The sequence below is a fragment of the Nipponia nippon genome, unplaced genomic scaffold (assembly GCF_047370975.1).
Source record: "Nipponia nippon isolate SJK-2023a ecotype South Korea unplaced genomic scaffold, ASM4737097v1 scaffold_27, whole genome shotgun sequence".
Classification (NCBI taxonomy): Eukaryota; Metazoa; Chordata; class Aves; order Pelecaniformes; family Threskiornithidae; genus Nipponia; species Nipponia nippon.
This window is the reverse complement of record NW_028262344.1, coordinates 6,126,207-6,147,599: the sequence shown is the minus strand read 5'-3', so window position 1 is coordinate 6,147,599 and position 21,393 is coordinate 6,126,207. Positions and strand designations below refer to the sequence as shown.

The following is a 21,393-nucleotide window of genomic DNA, read 5'->3' as shown; positions in this document are numbered from 1 at the left end:
GACCGTATAGACATTAATCAATCTATTGAGTCTTATCTTGACAGGTTACCATTTCCCTATGCATCCTGATGGTGTGGGGGAGTAATGAGGGAGCCGCGACGAACTACTGGCTGGACTGGGCAAAATCTATGAACGTAACGGATGCGTGTCTGCTAAGTCTTACCACATATCGATTATTTTACACGTACGTACCCCAGCAAGATCCAGAACTACTGGAGCTAAGGGAGGGGGAAATGTAGTAAAGATAAGGGCTGGCGACCGGAAGATCACGTGCTGTACGGAAAGAGTTAAGGGTCGGCCCTCCCTTGTCTCCGCCCCTTATAACATGACACACCTACTGCTGGGGGTATAAAGCCCGTGTTGGCTGGAGATCTGGTGGGATAACCTTGATGTGTAGTGTTTGCTACAAGCATTTCTTGCAGTATGCAGGAAGGAGTGATTAGCTTAGAAGAGTTTGGCTATCCCTGCTTCAGTGCTCATCCATCCCTGAAGAAATACTATATAAAGTACCCACAAGAGTCAAAGAGTTGAGATCTAATTACTGAATAAAGATTCATATAAGCTACACGGGTCAGAACTAACCTTGGAGGACTGCACAATTAGTCCGTGGTCGTTTTTGCTTCCTCTACTAACCAGAGAGGCTGAAGCTACTGACCGTGCCTGAGACAGACTCTCTGGCATTCAAGGATAGCAAAGGCTTTCATGAGCTAAACTGGAAGGAGCAGAATATAGCGTAATTGAAAAGTACCGAGTTTCACATTGGTCTACTTGTCTTCACAAACAGTCACTGTAGGCAGGTTACCTTTTTAACCTTGGAAGGGCTATATTCTTGCAAATCCTAAGTTTCTCTTAAGCATGAGAGGGGTGTGAAACATAACTATGAGGATTAGCTAGTGAATAGCACATCTTATATCTTTGCGGTTTAGGAAGAGACTTTTGTAATGGAAACAAAGTTACACATAGAGTGGGATTTCAATTCTGCTGTGTTCCTCTGTGTGTCAACGCAGGAAGATGAATAGCACTCAAATATCAAGAGACTTAAATAAGTGTCATTCGGGCTTAAATTTAAAAATTAAAAAAAAAAGGAACTGATTTGTTTACACAGAGATTCTGTAGTAAGTTGGAAAGAAAAATAACTCTAGACTTAATTATGCACAAAGAAACATTAACAAACTGTGTTTACCCAGCAAGGGAACCCCTCCCAGCAACAATTCCTGTTAGAGGCTTCAGGGCTCCCAATCCTTGGCATGGAGAGAGGGGGAGAGAGAGAGAGAGAGAGCGAGTGCTGCTCACCTGCTTGTTTCACATAGATGGAAACCCCCCACAACATTTCCCAAACTTCTGTGAACATAGTCCTCATAAGCAACAGCTACACAGACAGGGATGGAATTTCCGTTCCCAAAGAAGTCCCTGTTGTCAACCTTTTTGTTATATATGCACTCTTTGCTACAGAGCCTCCCCACGTAAAACATCTCTTTAATAAGCAGCTTCTCTTCTTGCAAAGTTTCTAATAATGACTCTCCAGAACAAACAAAAAAATCTGCAATTTGCTGAAGTCATGTAAATATTGCACTTCACCCCATTCCTGGCATTACTTTACCTCCATGCATCTTTCTGTTGCAGCTACTTCACTGAAACCTTAGATAACTCACCAAATCATATTTAGACCGAGTTCCTCCTGCTGTGGCCAACCCAAATGATTTAGTAGCTTACACACACTCCCTCTCCCTCTCCCTCCTCTCCCTCCCGCTGGCTCTGTTTCTCTCTCTCCCCCCGTTTCTGCGCTCTCTCTGCACCTCTCCCCCTCCCTCTCTCCCTCCCTCTGTCTGCCCTCTCTCTCTCTGTGTCTCTCTGTGTCTTTCTCTCTGTCCCTCTCTGCATCTGTTTTGGTCTCTCTGTCTCTCCATATCCCCCCCCCCCTTGTTCTCTCTCTGTCTCATGCTGTCGCTGTTTGTTGTGCACTCTCTCTCTCCCGCCCCCCCCCCCCCGCCTCTCTCTGCCCCCCTCTCTCTGTTGCTCTGTCTCTCTGTCCCTCTCTCTGTCTGCCTCCATCTATGTGTCTCTCTGTCATGGTCTCCGTCTCTCTCTGTGTTGCTCTGTCTTTGGTGTCTGTATCTGTCTTTCTCTGCCTCTCTCAATCTCTCTGTCTGTCTGTCTGTCTCACTCTCGCTCTCTCTCAGTTTCTGTCTTTCTGCCTCTCTCTCTGTCTATGTCTCCCTTTCTTTCTTTCTTTCTTTCTCTGTGTGTGCGTGCGTTTTCCCATCTCTCTTCCCTATCTGTCCTTCCCTCCCCAAGGGTCTGAGTTGTAACCCAAGTAATTGTTAAAGTACCTGTCTTCAATTTTATAAAGACACTGCTCAATAACACCTTCCCAGATGAAAGCATCTGAAACACTAAACACCTGTTTAAAGCTCAACAAAAACTAATTATCAGCTTGCAGCATATTGCTACTTGATCAGTTAGCTTTGCTTTGAAGCTCGTGTACTTTCATATGTTGGAGGGTTTAATACATTGGCTGTTCAGCCATAATAATTGCAAATGCTATTTTTCTGTTACTGGTTTCTATGTTTTAAGCCAGTAGAGGTTATGTGAACATATTTGTGTAAATGAAAAGGTGAGTATTTTTCATTATATCACTTGATATTTAATGATTAAATATTGCTCTAGGTAGGTATTAGCTTCATACTTGTGCCTTACAGAGCACACCATGCATGGCTAGTGCTTAGGAAGTAACAAAGGCGGCAGCTGTGGCATATGTTCTAAGGACTGTGGACCAAATTGATCATTTCTCTTGAGGTTTCTTGTATCAGTGTCCCTTATGTTGGATATGCTACCCCCTTATGTTTCTGATATGGTGGGCCTAAGTACCTGATAAGTACCTTATTCTGAAACACCGGAATTCCTGTATTATTCTATGCAATGTATAATACCATGTCTACCATTGCTAAACAGTGTTTGGGCCAACTTGGGTAGATGGTTGCTATACTTTCTGCTAATATTTCCTCTGCCTCACTTGCTAGGCACATGTATGACTAGCTGGAGTACTAGCAAAGTCTTTATAGCAATGGGCCTCAATGCAGCTAATTGCTACTGTGCTTCTTGGCTGTCTCTCTGAGCTTTCCAGTGCCCCTGACCTGACTGAACCTGTGCTCTATAAGAAGCTGTTGGGTTTGTCCTTTAAATTTTAGCTAGCAAGCAAAAGAATGATAAATATGCTCTGTGTTAAATTAGTTAAGTGAAACCACTAATTTCCTGTGAGAAGGGGGAGGAAGACAAGAGGCGATGAGCACAAACTGAAATACAAAAATTCCATTTAAACAGAAGAAAAACTTTTTACTGTAAGGTTTTCAAACACTGGAACAAGTTGCTCAGAGAGGTTGTGACAAATATCTCACCCTTGGAGATATTCAAAACCCGACTGGACACAGTCCTGAGCAACCTGCTCTAGGTGACCCTGCTCTGAGCAACAGGGGGTTGGACTAGACAATCTCCAGGGGCACCTGCCAGCCTCAGTCACTCTGTGGTTTTGTGATACTCTCACAACTTGAGCCCTGTCATATTAAGATGCTCAAACCCAACATCTGGTTTGACAAGATTTTTCAGGAATTGGTTCACAGTGAATCAGAAAGAAACATGTTGAACTTTGGGGTATACTAGAACCCAGGAAAAACACAGAGGCTTCTGTATGTGTGCAGTGGCATTGCTCCTAATGTTTCTTTCCCTTCCAGTTTGGGCCACGTGTTCCTTTGGTCCCTCTTCGTAACACCATCCAGGTCCACCTCGTGCAGACATTCTCCATTTTACTGCTGATGCTTCTCCCTGTTCTTTTGTCTTTAGTCCAGCTTTATCTTTTCCTTTCTCTTTTTCTTCTCCTTCCCTGCCCCCCCCCCCCCGAATTGTTCCAAAGCACCTCCTGCCTTCCCACTGTCTCTCAAAGGGTAATTGTTGCAGCCCAAAGTCATAGGTTCATTAAAATTTGTTACACTGCTTAAGCATTGTTTTGAAAATTTGACAGAGCCTCCCAGAAAACATGTCCTCAGAAAGTAAATATTTTTTTCTGGACTTGTCAATAAGAGAGAAATATGTGCTTCATCTAAAAAGGATGCTGTTAAAACTTAAATTGCTGCTCAAGTAATGAGCAGTCACTTAAGAGACTAAGAGACTTGCTACACATAATCTACTTTTGTCCTTATGTACTTGTTACACTAAATGACTAGGATTACCTCAGTGAAGACAACGTTACTGATTTATATATCTTTAATTAGATGTCGATGTTCATGAATAATGTGGAAATTAGTCGAGTGATGACTTCAGTTATCAGGAGAAAAAGGCTGAAAACTTCTGAAATCTGTGCACAAATCCAGTTTTATTTCAGTTACCTGAAAAGACTTCAGTAGCTATACAGAATACTCTGGAAACTGAACATTAGCTGTATTAAGTACAACTAGTCTTATTAAAAAAACCAAATCTTTGCCCAATCAATTTTGAAAATCATTGTACATGAAACACTTTGTTGTTCCTATTCAAAGCAAGATCTGACAAATGAAATTGTAAAAAATAAAAAGTAAAAAAATGCACAAAACTATCAAAATGGCCTAGAGCATTAAAACCTAAAAGACTTGATAAAAAAGCGCTGCTGTTAGTAGTATCTAATGTACTATCCATACATACAGGTGACTGGAAGCTTAAAAGTTTATATAATTATTAATTACACTCAGAGCATACATACACGTAGGCCTCTTAAATAGTGTCGGATGGTGTTTAAGAAACCGATCTTTTATATTCTCAGTATGGTATCAAAAGTGGAATTAAAAGGAGACTAGAATCAGAAAACAAGCTACTTAATTCTGACTTGACAGTAGCCTAAGAAAAGGTGTCTAACCTCTGAAGTAGTTTATGGCACTAGTTGGCTTAGTGTCCCATAATCAGCATTCATTCATGATAACTGCAGGTTGCCTGGAAGCTGTCCTACTCTAGTTCCACATACAAGGTATAGAAATATATAGCTGGTTGTTGGCCTTAGCTATATAAGTCTTCTGTCCCTGGTTAAACATTCAGTAGGTCTTAAGCAAACACATGCTGGTGCTTCTCAGTTGTTCTCTTGTGGCACTGCTGTTGCCTAAAAAGAGAAGAGATTTCTTTTTGAAGGGGAGAGACTGTGACCATCTACTTCATGTTCTTAACGTGGGCCTTATTACTAGAGTAGCTCAGCACCTTAGAATACTTAATGTATTTCTTCTCAGTACTCCTTCCAAGATAAGAAGATATTACCCATGTTTTATAGAGGATACCGTAGCTTAGAAGAGTTTGGCTATCCCTGCTTCAGTGCTCATCCATCCCTGAAGAAATACTATATAAAGTACCCACAAGAGTCAAAGAGTTGAGATCTAATTACTGAATAAAGATTCATATAAGCTACACGGGTCAGAACTAACCTTGGAGGACTGCACAATTAGTCCGTGGTCGTTTTGCTTCCTTTACTAACCAGAGAGGCTGAAGTTACTGACCGTGCCTGGAAACAGACTCTCTGATTCTCGAGTCTGTGATTAAGTACCAGCCACCATCAAAGAATTCAACATGTAATTCAAAACATAACCATGGAGATGTCTTTGGTTTCATAGTCAGTACTGGTATAGTCCCTGGGTTATCTATTAACCTACTGATATCTACCCATTTTACATCATTGTGTTAGGTCCCATGGATCTTACGGTATTCCTTACAAAGACAAAAGATAAGCAATTGAAGTTTAGGTGGCTTATAGAAGGAAGTACTGGGAAGATACCTTTTCAAGGGGCAGATGAGATGATTACTAGAGAAATGATGGGATATTGAAACAAAAACTATGGATCTGGAACAGTAACCTTAAGGGGAAGAAAGTGAACAGGTTTTATTGTCCATTCAATGTTTTATTTCCTTGTGCCTGAGAGACAGTGAAGCAATGCAACAACAACAAATTCATAAAAATATGGTATTGACCCTGTTGTTTCTTTGTTTCAAAGAAAACTTGTGTCTCAGTCACCTGCTGGATATCCTCATTCATCCTAATACATTATTTTTTATGATAGGATTTGCATTACTGTTTTCATCTAGCAAAACAGCAGGACTTGACAAAGAACGCAGCAGTCACTGGTTGCAATACTACCTCTAATACCTGGTGTTTCTGTACTTCCTCCCAGGTGTTTGTGTTCCACATGGATGACAGCTGAATTTTGTTCAAAAAGAATGACTGAAGCTGGAATAGGTACAAGGCCAAATTGCCTCTTGAGCTCTCTTCTTCCTCTTCCTGTGCCTCATGTGGCTGGCAGAACTTTGTCGTTGTGGAACAGAGATTATTGGAAAGAAACTCCTCTTAAGCAGACAGGCTTTTGTTCTGTTTTGACACGAGGCTTCCAGCCCGAAGTCATGAGCAATCTGCACTGAGAAAGCTCTGTGCTTTTGTGGTACAGTTCTTTTTTGAAGATTTGTTGTCTGAGCCAATTTGTAGTAAAGAGAATGATTTTCTGAAGGAATGTGTTCTGGGCAAACAATCTTCATTATCAGTCTCATACTAGCATATTCTCTGAGACTTCCATCAGATTAGGCTTTAGATTTAGAGGCACATAAAATCATTCCTAGTTTCTTTATGTGGACTAGTTATGTAACAAATCAAAGAGAAATTGTATTCTTGTACCTCTTTCCTATTAATCCTTATTCTCTTTCTACACAGGTGGGTGAAAAAAAATTTTTAAAAAACGGTGTGCACATATAAACTTGCTGCAGAAGTCCTTGTCATCATATTTTGCCTTGTCCCTTTTCTTTCTCAAAAGGGAACACATGATTCTATGGCTTATCTTCTGGCACAACCACAATTTCATCATATGAAATCCAAGATTGCTCTGTGCTCTAAACTAGTCGGCATGTTACTCATCTTTTTGTGGACATGCAAGAGTCCAAATAATTTTGTGGGTTTTCCTGATCCTTTTCCACTTCTCCTCTCCTTTCCACTTCCAGAAGACTGTGTCCATAATGTCTTTGTGCAAGTCTACAAATTGAGGAACTTTTTAGGATTAAGATTTCTGACACGCTCATATCACTCTAACATGTTTGTGAAGCATTTTGTGTAGCTGTTCTAAGTGCATTTCTCTCCTATTTTCTTAGTGACAATGGTAGACAATTCCTCCTGTCTGTTAGTTAGAAGTTGTCATCACCTGTCACCCAAGCTCTGAATATTTCTCTGTGTGACCATGGGCAAGTACATGGCAGAAAGACAACTGAGGAGTACTTTCTCCTTTATGCTATCTTTTCTCTCAGAGATAGCCTGCTGTACTTCATTCTGACAGAAACTGGAACTCCACTTTGAAAGACAGGTTGCAAAGAGAAATCACCTACCCTAGTAAAATTCCTGATAGCAAGAACTTCTGATGTACTGTGACAGAAGACAAAAAACAGGTTTTTTTTTTTCTCAGTGAACTTTCATATCTGTATTCTTATAGTTCATACTTAAACTGTGTAAACAATCACTTTCCTGGGCAAGTCCTTGGTAGGTAAGCTACATACTGTTTTAATTATTAAGCCTTTATAACTTGTTTATATATTTACTGCAGAATTAGTTAATTAAGACTCCAGTATAGCCAGAAGCCACTAGGGATTTACCCGAGTGTTTTATTTGCAGAAAAAATGAAGACAAATGGAAAGCACTGAATGAGCTTTAGTTAGGTAGATCATCTTCTTACTAATGAAAGATATACAAGTATACTTTACACTAATATCTTTGTATTTTAACTTACAGTTCTCTGACTTCCTAGGTCCTTTTGAGATCTGGTAAGCAGAAGAAAGCTTGAATTTCCAGTGAGCTTTCCAGAAACACTCATTGAAACCATAACATTTTTGTAGCATGAAGTCATGTCAGACAGTTGGATGGCCCAGACTAGCTACCGCTTTTCGCCTTACTGGAATTCCATTTACAGGAATTCATGAAAGAGACCCAATGATTAACATTTAACTCTCTTCTGTAAGCCAGATCCAATTTCCCACAAAAGGTACAAACATTGCCAGTTGATTACCAATCAAGAGGAGGAAAATAGTCCAAGTCAAAATATCTAGTTTCACTTGTTATCTTACACACGTAATAGTCAATAAACATTAAAATGAAAAGGAAACAAGCAAATATTGAATTCTCATGTGAATTTTGTTCAACATTTTTCCATATTCATTTTCCCTTTAAAAATGTAATTATGAATGCAAGTTTACTTTCTCAAAGACCTTTCAAACTTGTGAAGGTTAAACTTTATTTCAGCTGTTTGGTAAAGGTGTAATCATTTAACGCGACACACTTCAAAGAAATAATTTTCATTACTCCTTAGAAGTCCTGAGCACTGAGTTTCTGACCTCAGTTAAAAGTGAGAGTGTTCTGTATCTAAGGAAAGCAAAACAGTCTTTGAACCTCTATGACTGACCAACAAAAATCTGTCTTTTCTCCCCTTGTAAGTGGTTATGTTTCCCAACACATGGAAGAGTGCTAAAGGGGAACCCTATCAAGCCCTGCCAGATGTCCTAGCTTGGTCCCCAAAGCTGGGTTTAAGATTTCTTTTCTATCCAAATACAATTTTTTGTCGTTGCTCAAGAATGCAGACAACAGCCAATCTGCCTGCTCTCTCTCAAAGCAAGTGTTTATGTTTCAAAGTTTTGATTTCAAAAAGTCTGAGTACTTATCTTGCTTTACTTCCAGTAAGTTGCAAGGTTGAAGTGTGACTTGAAATGTGATGCTTTTTGGTAGAACAATTTAGGCAGGAAATGTTACATTTGACTTAAATGTATCTGACAGAAATGAAAAAAAAATATATAATAATTTTTGTATAAAGGTGCTGGTCTTTTAAAACCTGTCCATTACATAGCCACAATATTGCTTAAAATGCTTTAATCGAAACAATTTTTGTAGAGAAAATGATATATTTTATTAGACCAACTATATATAGTTGCAAAGAGCAGACTAGTTTTTTTAAAGAGTTTTATATCATGTCCTAAGTATTTTAAATTTCAGCAGATAAAACTGCACATATTAAAGAACATGTCTGTCTTTCATTAGGTAAATGTAATGGCATTGCCAGAATTAGGCCCTGACTGGGGGAAAAAACAGATCAAAACAAACCGAAATGCAATTCATTGAGAAGAGCACTTGTACTGGGTCTGGCTGGGATGAAGTTATGAAGTTAACTTTCTTCATAGCAGCCTGTATGGTGCTGTGCTTTGCATTTGTGGCTAAAGCAGTGTTAATAACACACAAGTGTTTTGGCTATTGCTGAGCAGTGCTTGCACAGCATCAAGGTTTTCTCTCTTCCCCCCCAAAAAGTCAGTAGGCTGGGGTTGGGCAAGAGGTTGGGAGGGGACACAGCCAGGACAGCTGGCTCCAACTGACCAAAGGGATATTCCATACCCTATGACATCGCACTCAGGAATAAAAACCAGGGGAAAGGAGGAGGAAGGGGGGACATTCGTGGTTATGGTGTTTGTCTTCCCAAGCAACCATTACGTGTGCTGAGGCCCTGCTTCCCAGGAAGTGGCTAGACATCTGCCTGCCGATGGGAAGTAGGGAATGAATACCTCTTTTTGCTTTGTTTCTGTGCGCAGCTTTTGCTTTTCTTATTAAGTTGTCATTATCTTGATCCACGAGTCTTTTCACTTTCCTTCTATTTTTTCTCCCCATCCCCCAGGAGAGGGGAGTCAACCCACCACAGTAATGCAGAAAGTATACCTAAGCTTTAGATTCTTTACATAAAATCTGGTCAGTTTATCCTTTACTATTCGTATCTACTTCACCGCAGTCAAGTTTTCATTCTCTGTCTTTTTCTGAGGTTTTTTTTTTTAGACCTTCCCCAGGTCTCTCCCTTTCACAAAATCAATTGAAGTCTAGCCTCAGTCAGAGAAGAGACTTGAATGTGCCTTTCTTACCTGAGCCTTCCAATCCTGAAGACATTGAATTAGCGGGGACAGTCACCACCACCTCATCCTAGCACTACACACTGTGAAAAAAGGCTGGTGTATGTACCTACCCCCTGGAGAGGACTGAGAGTTGTGAATGTTAACTGGAGATTAATTCCTTTCTGTTGCCAAGAGCAAGCCATGTTTGTCCTGGATGATCTTTTTCTTCATTTCCTATTGAGTAGCTTTTGCAGCTCTCTGCTCAGAATGCTGCTGTTTTTGTGAATCTCACTCTTGGAGATCCCTACACGCTATACAGGGAGTCCTGGTACCTAAAGTGATACATGGATTTCACTGACCAACTGGAAGCCTGACCAGTGTTTAAGTCTGAGGCATTTCACACTGGTGTTGTAACACATTTCTTAGATCTATGCCTACATTATGTATGACCAAGACTGTCAGTGTTTTTTTAACTTTGCGACATACGTTTATCAGTCAATTGAAAGAGCAAATTTGATACTAAGGAAAGCTTAAGCACAGAGTATACTTTCAACAAAAACTGAGCACTGGAAAGCTGCTGCAAACAATAGCTCCCTCTTGTGTATTACAGAAACAATGGAAGGCAGCTAAAGAAAGGACATTGTGTCTGAAATTGTGAACATGCAAATTCGGCAGAAATTGTGAAAAAATTGAACCCTGCAATGGTTCACTGCTCTGGGGATATCTTGAGCTTTGTTGTGGCAGTGTAGAAGCATATTTATGTAATGTAAACATGTTTTGTAACTTTTCAAATCATGTTTATTTCACTAATTTGCCTTAAAAAAAGGAAAAACACATGGAAAATGACATTAAAAACCCCACATTCTAATTAATTTGAACTTACTTGCAAATATATTTTAAAAAATAAATGTTGAAAATCAAAATACTATGCTTTTATGAGTACAGACTCACAAATTCTTGTTGTCAATAAGACAGACTTGTGATTCAGCAACAGTGTACATGGCATATTTGAGAAGGTAACGGAGACCAGAATTTTCCCCATAATCTCTTTTCTTCTGATTCCTATTAAGGATCTACTCCTTGTACTGCAGCAGCTCTGCACCTCTTCCTCTGTGAGGCTGTACACGTGGAAATAAAGTAAATGCTTAATTTTGGGTGAAGCTAAATTTGGGGTTTATCCCAAACATTTATTTAAATGTTGCATTGTTTTCTTGTGGTGTTTTGTTTGGATGTGTTTTGGTTTTTATTTATTCAACTATTATGAGCATAGACAGTAGCGCGCTGACTTTTTAGAAACAAACAAACTAATTTCTTTTCTTGTTCATTGCAGTTTTGAAAACATGACAACAGAGGTTAGAAAATGCAATGAACTTTAAAAGAAAGGATACATTCAAGTGCTTTTAAGGTCTGGTGATTTTTTTTTTCCTCCACAGCATGACTTAGCACAAATCACATAATGCTGAAACTGTGTCAGTAGTAAGTATACTTTATTGCCCTTTGAGTGTTTTACAGGTGCCAAAGTTGTTCAGGGCCAGTTCTTCAAGTATGAAGGACAGTGAAAATGAAGATGACTTTGTATTATCACCTGAACTGCTTATTTCAGTCATTTTTTATCTATAAAAAATTGACCATTGTACTGGTAAGTAAATAAGAATTGATATTAGCTGGATATCAAGAGCTGGTTTCTATGTAAAAATCTATCAAAGCCCCAAGTAAAGATTTTTAAAGCTGAGGTAATTAAAATGTTGAAGCTATACTATGTTAGATGAGTCTGAGCAGCAAGATAACATGCTTTTTGATAAAGCACGCTGTGGAATGTACTTTAAGTGAAAATTAAATGATGAAAAGATGTGTAGACATGTCACTTAGGGACATGGTTTAGTGGTGGACTTGGCAGCGTTAGGTTTACGGTTGGACTCGATGATTGGGTCTTTTCCAACCTAAATGATTCTGTGATGGTGAAGTGGAATTTTTAACTGTAATATGCAATTAGATTTCTAGAAAGGTATGATGACCACACAGACTAAGGAATTTTAAGAAAACACCTATCAAAATCATTAGTAGGGAGGACTGCATGTTGAAACAGCTTTTTCTGTTTTACTACTCAAACAAAAGGAAATGTTATTCCAATCATAAGATCTCATTTTTATCTGCCTGTAATTACATCCATATCTACAGCCTCTAATAATGGTAAAAAAATTGTCTCTGCTAACTACCTCAAGAGAAACTTGTCTCAGCTATATGCAAAGAAGAAATACATACACCTGATTTTCCTTTACTTTGCAGCTTTCTTCAGTCTTTTTGTGCCTGCTTCCACGTGCATTCCTGTTACATGTATCGCCATGGTTCATTAGCCCATGCAAGAAATGTTTGCTGTTTGACAGATTTTTAATCTTTCACAGACAGAAAGTGACACCATATATTTACAAACTCGATGTCAAACTAATCTAACAGTAAAATGAATCTTTGTTTTTTTCTAGCTTTTGACTGAGAACTATCTAACTTTCTACATAAGGTAAAAAACACACACACACATACACAAAATTATCTAGCTATGCATGTATGATTGAGATAGGCTGGAACTCAGAATTCCTCCTGCAAATATTCTGTCATAAGAGAGAAAAAGAGACAAAGATATGTTGTCAAGGAAGAACTATGCTGAATACTATCTAAAACTGAGTCTCCACCTGTTTAGATAGATTGTCCAGTAGGAAGCAAAAACTCTTCATATGACTCTCTAAAAGATTATTGAACTTATTTTGGGTTTAACATTCTAATACTCTTAGAATAGAATAGAATAATTCCAGTTGGAAGGGACCTACAACGATCATCTAGTCCAACTGCCTGACCACTTCAGGGCTGACCAGAAGTTACAGCATGTTAAGGGCATTGTCCAAATGCCTCTTAAACACTGGCAAGCATGAGGCATCGACCACCTCTCTAGGAAGCCTGTTCCAGGGTTTGACCACCCTCTCGGTAAGGAAATGCTTCCTAATGTCAAGTCTGAACCTCCCCTGGAGCAGCTTTGAACCATTCCCAGGCGTCCTGTCACTGGATACCAGGGAGAAGAGATCAGCACCTCCCTCTCCACTTCCCCTCCTCAGGAAGCTGTAGAGAGCAATGAGAGTGCCCCCCAGCCTCCTTTTCTCCAAACTAGACAAACCCAGTGTCCTCAGATGCTTCTCATGCCTTCCAGCCCTTTCACCAGCTTTGTTGCCCTCCTCTGGACGCATTCAAGGACCTTCACATCCTTTTTAAATTGTGGGGCCCAGAACTGCACACAATACTCAAGGTGAGGCCGCACCAACACTGAATACAGCGGGATAATCACCTCTTTTGACCGGCTGGTTATGCTGTGATTTGCACAGACAAGTGCAATCCCTCTGTCCTGTCCCTACACAAGGCTTGGTGTCAAAGGCCTGGCAGGGAATGTGTTATCTCATACTTACACATAGAGTCCCTTCTCCAAACTGGCTATAGAATGTCATCTTAACTTTGTGCTTGTATCCAGTCCTTTGATCAAAGGTGTTACAGCTGTCAAAGGATGGGCTGTACAAATGCAGGCTAACAGCAGACTCCATGTGGCTTATGTTCTCCACACGGTGCAGGCCAATGGAGTCTACACAAGTGAGGACATGAAACAAAAGGTTGTATTAATAGACAGATTTAATGACTTCTCAAATGCCTGGAAAAGTGCCATCTAAGCTGAGACTCACAAACAAGCCAGTTAGGCACACCTGCCCCTTTAGGGGCAATGTATAACTCAGCACAGGGAATTTGACTGCTCTTCTCTAGCACAGATTCCTAAATACACTGGCACTTCAGAATACCTTATCACCTTCAACACTTTGTGTAAGTCAATAGATTATCTACTATGGGATAAAGGCCAATAGAAATCCAAAGCAGCTTAAGGAAAGCCATGCTATCAGTAATTTACTAGCTGTCATTCCCAAATGAGTGAAAGGCTACTTTCCTAGGAGATGCTGTTGTTCTAGAAGCAGGAAGATTTGTGTTTCTAAAAATCAGCAAAGCATTTTACAGGGAAAGAGGTTTTGTATTGTTAATTATCCTTATTGGGCTGAGGTCAATCACATTAAGAGTTAGCTACTTGTATTTGGGGCTTGAGTGGAGATATAGTTGTCTTCTACTGTAGACATCCATTGCTTCATTAATCTTTCCAATTTATTACTTTGAGGTAGGACAGTCTTTTCATTTGTGTGGTCTTTTGACTAATATGACAAATTACTAATGACTGTCATACTTCCAATCTTAAATGAATAGTAAGCATAGTTGAACAGGTAATAAAACAAGGTACTGTCTTGTGTGGCTACTAATGAATTAATGGCATTTTCTGGGATGATGGAGTAGAAATCAAGGTAGTACATAAAAATATAAGATATGAAGAATCAAATCCACAAAAACATCCATTTCCATTCTATACTGAAGCAGAGTTTGAGTTACTCAAGACAGACCTTGAATTGAAGTTTATGATTTCTGCTGTAAAAACAACTCAGGCCTATGTACTTGAATTAGTGTTATATAATATTCAAGACCTGTATTGTGCAATGTAGGCATGGTACTCTGAGAATCATAAGTACACTCTTAACTCTGATACATTTGAAGTGAAAGCCCTAAGTGTCATTAACATAGTTTATCTAAATAAAGGATGTGGGGGGAAAAGTCCTAAATGTACGCTTGTGTAATGGGAGATTCAAATAGACTAAATTTAGTAGGTTTTAACCTTAAAAGTACAACAGCAACCAAGCAGCACACAATAGAAACACAAAGGTCATTATTAAAGTAGTAAGGCAATCAAATAACACATTATTAGTGTTTTCCTTCGACTTATTTTATCTGTTTATCCAGTATGAAACATGGCAGAGATTCAAACTGTCCCAGAGTTTTAGATACCAAATTTGTTTTAAACAACCAAGAAAGCTTTGGATCAGATATACACAGAATGTAATTGTTTGCATTAGAAAGAACCTCATAGGGAGGAAAACCTAAACAAGCCTGAGAATGCATGTCCCAGGTGAGGGAATGTCCCTTCCATCAGCAGACACGTCAAGCTCTTTCTTGCATTTCCTGTCCTATGAATTTTGTACTTTCACTTAATGTGTCATACCTTCAAAGGGCTGTAGAGTACTACTAAAGTTTCCTCCATGCCCCTCACCCTGGCCTAATCCATAACCCAATATGATGCTGTGGATGTGACCCCCTTGAACTGAGGGAGTTCCAGAGTTCACCCCCACCAATCCTATGATAGCTCAAATGACCAAAACAGAGGAATCTTTTCTATGAATGGGGTCTGCATGGTATGCTGCGCATGGATTGGAGGGCTGTTTGATGCTAAACCACTCAGGAATCACAGCACCTCAAGGGACTTAATCTTATCTTTACTATTCTCTTTCTTTAGAGTGTTAGCTCTAATAAATAGCATTTTAAATGATATCTCAGAGTCCGAGTGCCTTTCTTACTGGGATCATAATCAACCAGCACCTCCTGGTGCAAAACAAGCAATTTCAGATAGTTACAGTGCTGAAGGCTGCTTGGTGTAGAGGAGCTGGCTAGCATTTTTAAGTACCAAGCAATTGTTTTAATGTCTTAAGAGTGAGTTAAAAGGAAGTGTTTTGTTTTACTGAATCTAAATACAGATTTGTACAGAATCTAAAGAGCCAAGTTCTAATGGCTTCACACACAATTGTTGAAGTACAATAGTGTTAAAGGTAAGAGCCTACTTAGAGAGTACATGAACTCTTCTATTAGAAGTCAGACTCATGGATGGGTAGCTATCAAACAAGGTATTAGAAGAGCTTACCATTAATATAGGTGCACTGATTTTCCCTCAAAACTCATTCCAATTTCTTAGTCGTTTCACCATTCCCTTTTTTCTCAGGCCATTCAAACAGAGTCTCCTTTAGATTTCCCTGGAGGATCTTCATAAAGCAGTGCGAGTCACTGTGATCGTGGATGCTGCTATATAAGTAAAAAGAATAACCAAACTCAGTTTGATATACATATTTAATTTAAATACAGCAAACAGGACAGATGGCACAGCATATTGTATCTGGAAATAGCCCTAGAATGAAATGCTATCGCACATTTGTCATGCACAGACATCTTGGAAACAAACATTCACAGTAGCTAAGGTATGTCTACTTAAAACTGCTGCATTAGAAATGTATGGGATAAGCTTACATACAGCAGGACTAAAAAAAAAGTCAGTTATCTGTCAGCTTGATGTTGCCAGAGACAAATACAATGGAAAACCAGAGGAAGGAGAACAGAAAAAACTCTTCAGAACACAAAACTGTTGTGGACAAATAGATACTTTTCACAGTGACCCTAGGCAGAGGCCAGTATAGACTTGCAAATATACCTAATATATTTGCAGATCCCACCATGTTCCCTCCCTAAACATGGTAGAAATGAGCTACTTCGGCTTCATTTCCATGGCCTTTTTACTGCTGGGATGCATAGGAGTTTGCTGAAGAAAGAAAATGCTGTACTTCTCACTCTGATAGTACTAAGTACAACTAACAACAGTAAGCTGTTAATTTCATTCGTTTGGCAAAACATGAACAACAGCAGGAGCTGTCTGCTTGCTTGATCTGTCTGCTTGCTCAGAAGTATGTTTTAATTGCTACCTTAGAGACATATGGGCTAGACATGCAATTTAGTTTTGGTTTGCGTGTTTGGGTTTGGTTTGTTTTTTTTTTTTAATAGAGGCCTAACTGTTACAAAAATCAGTGGGATAAGGACAAATGGAAAGCTCTCCACTCATTGTGGGTGGGGGGAAATTTGGCCCTCCCTGAAGTATAGTGCTAATGAGTTTCAATCAAAAACTTGGTACTTGTACATTACTTTTTTTTCAACAAACAAATGTTAGTTTCCTACAAACTGAGATGCCAAGAAAGCAGAGCTTGCTTCAGGCATAGAACAGTTCAAATGCCATGTTGTCATGCTCCTTCCACAAGCCATAAGAACAACTTGATCCTCATAAGAAGCAAAAACAAGTTGTGATCTCAGTCTAGTTCCTAGTAAATGCCCATCCAACTCAAACAGTTTGACATAAATTACAGTCTTTGCAGAAAAAGCCCACAAGTAGACATGGTGGGCTTGGTTCTTACATCTCTCTGGGTATAGCTTCACAGCATCCTTGAGAGAATACTGTAAACGTTCAATATGCATGCTCAATTAAAAAACCACCAAGCAAAAAAACAACTCTTTGCATTTTCTATTTATGTGCAAGGATAATCATTCAAAACCTACAAGTTCTGTTATTCCATATTTTGTTTTAGCCAACATTTCATCAAAGACCCTCCAAGGGACAGATCCTGCCCTCACTTTTACAGGACCACGAAATCCAGTGTAGGGTCTGCGTATACAATTCAAGAGGCCACAGGAGCATTGTGGCCTGTTTCGAGGGAGAAGGTAGAATGTCTGAACCTAAAGAAAGCCAAATGCCACTAAAAAGGGGCTCCCCAATCACACCCCACAGTTCTAACCAAAACCCACTTTTCTCATCTTGTCACAGAGACTGGATTTAAACAACATGAGATAATAAAGACTATTTAAACTGTACCAAGTTTGCTTCTGCAACAAAGTGAGGCACATCTCTCAGAACAAACAGGGTCTATTCAATGCCCATAGGGCCTACTCTGGGATTGAAAACTGACAGAAGGGAAACTTAGATTTGGTAGAAGACCAGAGCATTTTTTTTAAATGCTCTAGAAGAGTCTATGAGGTACAAACTTGCAAAAAAATACTATAGCAAGTATTCAGGACTGCTATACCACAGGAATAACTAGGGAGTTCTATACTGCTTAGTTTCCTCATTTTCTAATAGCTCATGTAGGGCTGATTATTTTTATACAAACCTGCCATGCCCTTCACCCCAGCATAAGATCATCAAGTTGAACTTTCCATTTCCACTGTCCACAAGATTTCTTGTATACCTGAAATACAAAGTGTTTGCTTTTTAAGAATACTCAGTACTGCTATGCCTATGAAAGACAAAAGTATACAAACATGGTTATGAAGGAAGCTTGCAACATATAAAAATCTTTGTCTTAAAAACCAAGTTTTACTTGGAAAAAAATTGAAATTTAATTTTTAAGCTGTTTTTGTAAATGTACTTTTTCTGTGAAGAAAAAATGGACACAATTAATATTTGATAGTCATATAGCTTTTCAATTACATAGATGATTGGAGTTTGAGAACTGTGAGTCTGAGACTAGAGTGGAAGACAGGATCAAATCAAAATAGTTATTGAATGAAGTCATTTCAGCAGCTGGCTTATAATTAGAAACAGAAGACTGCAATGAAAAAAAAAAAGATACATGGTTACATTCTTCTACAGCTCCTTTTTATATATTCTTGGCTTTCCTTTCTGTTGGACAGCCCTCCGTTGTATTAGGCAGAAAAAGAAAACTAAGATGTCAGGCTTACCATGCATGGTTACTCTTACATTTTTCTTGAAAATGCTACATCTTGTACTACAGCATTCTTGCATGGATAAAATACCTGTGGTGTAATTATTGCCAGCATCCACTTCTAAACAAAGTTTAACATAGTAGAATTTGTTTAGAAGATTTTTTCTTGTACTAACTTAAAGGTAGCACAGAATAAGCTTGTTTCTAAAGGGGTTTTATCCATATGTGTATTCTAGACTGATTTGCTCTCAGGGCTTGAAAACACCCTGTATCACAACATTTGAAGTTTGTTTGTTTGTACTCCCCCACAAGCCTGTCCCAAATTGTCACTTGTGTCATTCTATTGAGAAGCTCCCTGTAGAAAGGACTGGGTTTTTGCTTTATACATTACTTTCCATAGTGAGGCTCTTCTGATCCAGGGCTGGTGCTTCTAGCTGTTATGGTGCAAGTAACCAACTGGGACTTTTCGATTCCTTTTTAGCTTTAGTCATGGGCTATTCACAGGAATGCCAAGTAAAGCAAAAGTTTATGCCTATGACAAGAAGCCTCACTCTCACCTAAAGGTTGCAAGCAAGGGCACACAGAAGGTATGCTGATGTCAACTGGACTTTTTTTAAATTAGTTTCCTCATAAGAACATTTAATCTCATTTTAATCAACATAGGACACTCATAAATTACTTTCAAAGTGTTACATTTATATCTATATGCTGCCTCTTACTCCATCTACAATCTGTATATGTATTAGGTAGACATATTTTTCCTATGATGTCAAAACATAAGCAATCAATGTTGGCATTTGACTGAACTTTTCAGGTGCTGTTATTTCTGTAGAGCAGGTCTGGCTGGCCAAAAGAAAGGCTGTCATGAATACTTCTAATGTTGCCACACTTTGTTTTTCTAATTCTTAGTTTCCTGTGTTCTGTTACAATTTTGTGATTTGTTCCGAATGGAGAAGAGTCAATGTAAGAAAGGAGATTTTTAAAAAGTCAAGCCAGAATGATGCTTTCATGATAGAGAAATTAAAAAGGTGGTTTGTTTTGGTTTTTTTTTAAGGAAGTGCTGAAATACATTGTCTTTATACTTAAATTTACAATGGGGAAGCCACCAATAGCAGGAATTAACTAGCTGTTAGCAAAGTAGGAACAACTTAAAACCTTAATGGATCTTTTCTTTTCTACTGAGAAGCAACAAGAAGCCTCAGCCTGCACTAGCCCAACAGAGGAAGGGACTCGAGCAAAGGAGAGACAACACACTGCTCACAACCAGCCAGAACAGCATGGTGTACACACACAAGTTACTTTATAGGAATCAAACATCTACCAAAGCCCAAAACTCATTTTGGTGTGTTCCTCCAGTTCAGAACCAACAGCATGAATGATGCTTTCATGATAGAGAGGTTAAAAAGAAAAGTTCAATTCATGCAAAAGCACGCTGAGAAATACTTAAGCGTGGTGGGTTGACCCCAGCCAGCAACTAAACATCCACCAGCTGCTCACTTACTCCCCACCACAGCAGGATGAGGGAGAGAATTGGAAGAGCAAAACCAAAAAAGTTTGAGGATTGAGATAAAGACAGTTTAATAAGTGAAGGAAAGAGAGGAAAAAAATAATACAAGTGATACAAAGGCAATTACTCACCACACCTCCCACAAGCAGACCAATGCCCAGCCACTCTCCAAGCAATCACTGCCTTCGAAAGACTACACCCCACCCCCCCCCCCCAGCTTTTATTGCTGTTCGTGATGTCATATGATATGGAATAACCCTTTGGTCAATTCAGGTCAGCTGTCCTAGCTGTGTCCCCTCCCAGCCTCTTGCCCACCCCCAGTCTACTCGCTGGGGGGCAGAGTGAAAAACAGACAGCACTGTTCAGTAATAGCTAAATCGTTGGTGTATTGTCAACAGAGTTTTGGTCACAAATTCAAAACACAGCACCATATGGGCTGCTATGAAGAAAATTAACTCCATCCCAGCCAAAACCAGTACACTACAGGAAGTGCCAAGCCTGCGCCAGGGGGTGCCGTTTCCCCCAGGTTCCCTGCGCGGTGCAGGGCAGGCAGTGGATCAAGGTCGCAGGCCCCGGCCTCATCCTGCACTGCCAGCTCTGCCACGAGATGATTGCTGCTGCCAGAGAGGTACCACTGAGACACTGCAGGCAATTCTGTGGCCATAGAGAAGCACATACTCTCTTCTGCGAGTTTATTTTTCTTGGGTTTTTTGAGAGGTTTTTTTTAATTTTTATTGCTTTAGCACGTTTCTGTCTACTCTGCGGGTTATCACTGATCCCAGGAAAAACTCTGAAGCCCCGCGGATTGGAGCGGCACCAAACCGAGGCGGGGGCCGGCTCGCCCAGCCGCAGGACGGGAGTCCAGGTGAAGCCGCCGCCGGGCCCGGATCCTGCAGCGCAGCTGGGGCACAGACACCCGCCCGGCTATGCCCGCGAGCACTGCCACTGGCCGCCGCCCCGCCCTCTCCCTGCCACGCCCCTACGCCGCGAGGCTCCTGCCGGGGGAGCTCGGTCCAAGCCTCGACGGGAGAGCGGGGCTGCCACGGCCGGACGGCTTCCCCCGTGGTTCTGCTCCGGCAGCCCCTTAGCCTACCCCGTTTGCGTGGTGAGAGGCACGGCGCGCACGGCGGAGCCCCGTGAGGGTTATACCTGTACTGGTCAAATTTGGCGTACTGCAGCCACTCCTCGGTGTTGTTCTCGTACGGCTCCATGAGCGCTTGCACTTCCTCCACACTGACTTTGTCTTCAGCGAATATCCAATGCAAGATGCGGACCAGCTCCGCCAGACTCTGCGCTTTCTACATCCCCGTCTACACCAGCTGCTTCATAGCCAAACTTTCCCAGCTAAGCCCCGCCGACTGCCTTAATGCGCCGGGAGGCACGGCAGGGGCCTACCACCGCCCCGGCGGATGGAGGGGCCGGACGACGACGGGCGGGCCCGCGGCCCGCCGTGCCTATCCCCGGGAATGGGGCTGCCCCAAAGCCGGCTACACTGGTACGTTTTCCAAAATCTGGTTTTCCGTACTCTGTGGACATAATTAGTCCATGAAGAGA

General features: G+C 40.4%; 1 pseudogene; it reads right to left on the bottom strand.

The window, feature by feature from the left end:
- Positions 1 to 4,604: 4,604 nt before the first annotated feature.
- Positions 4,605 to 21,167, bottom strand: LOC148055101 (cysteine dioxygenase type 1-like; annotated as a pseudogene).
- Between the last annotated feature and the right edge of the window lie 226 nt (positions 21,168 to 21,393).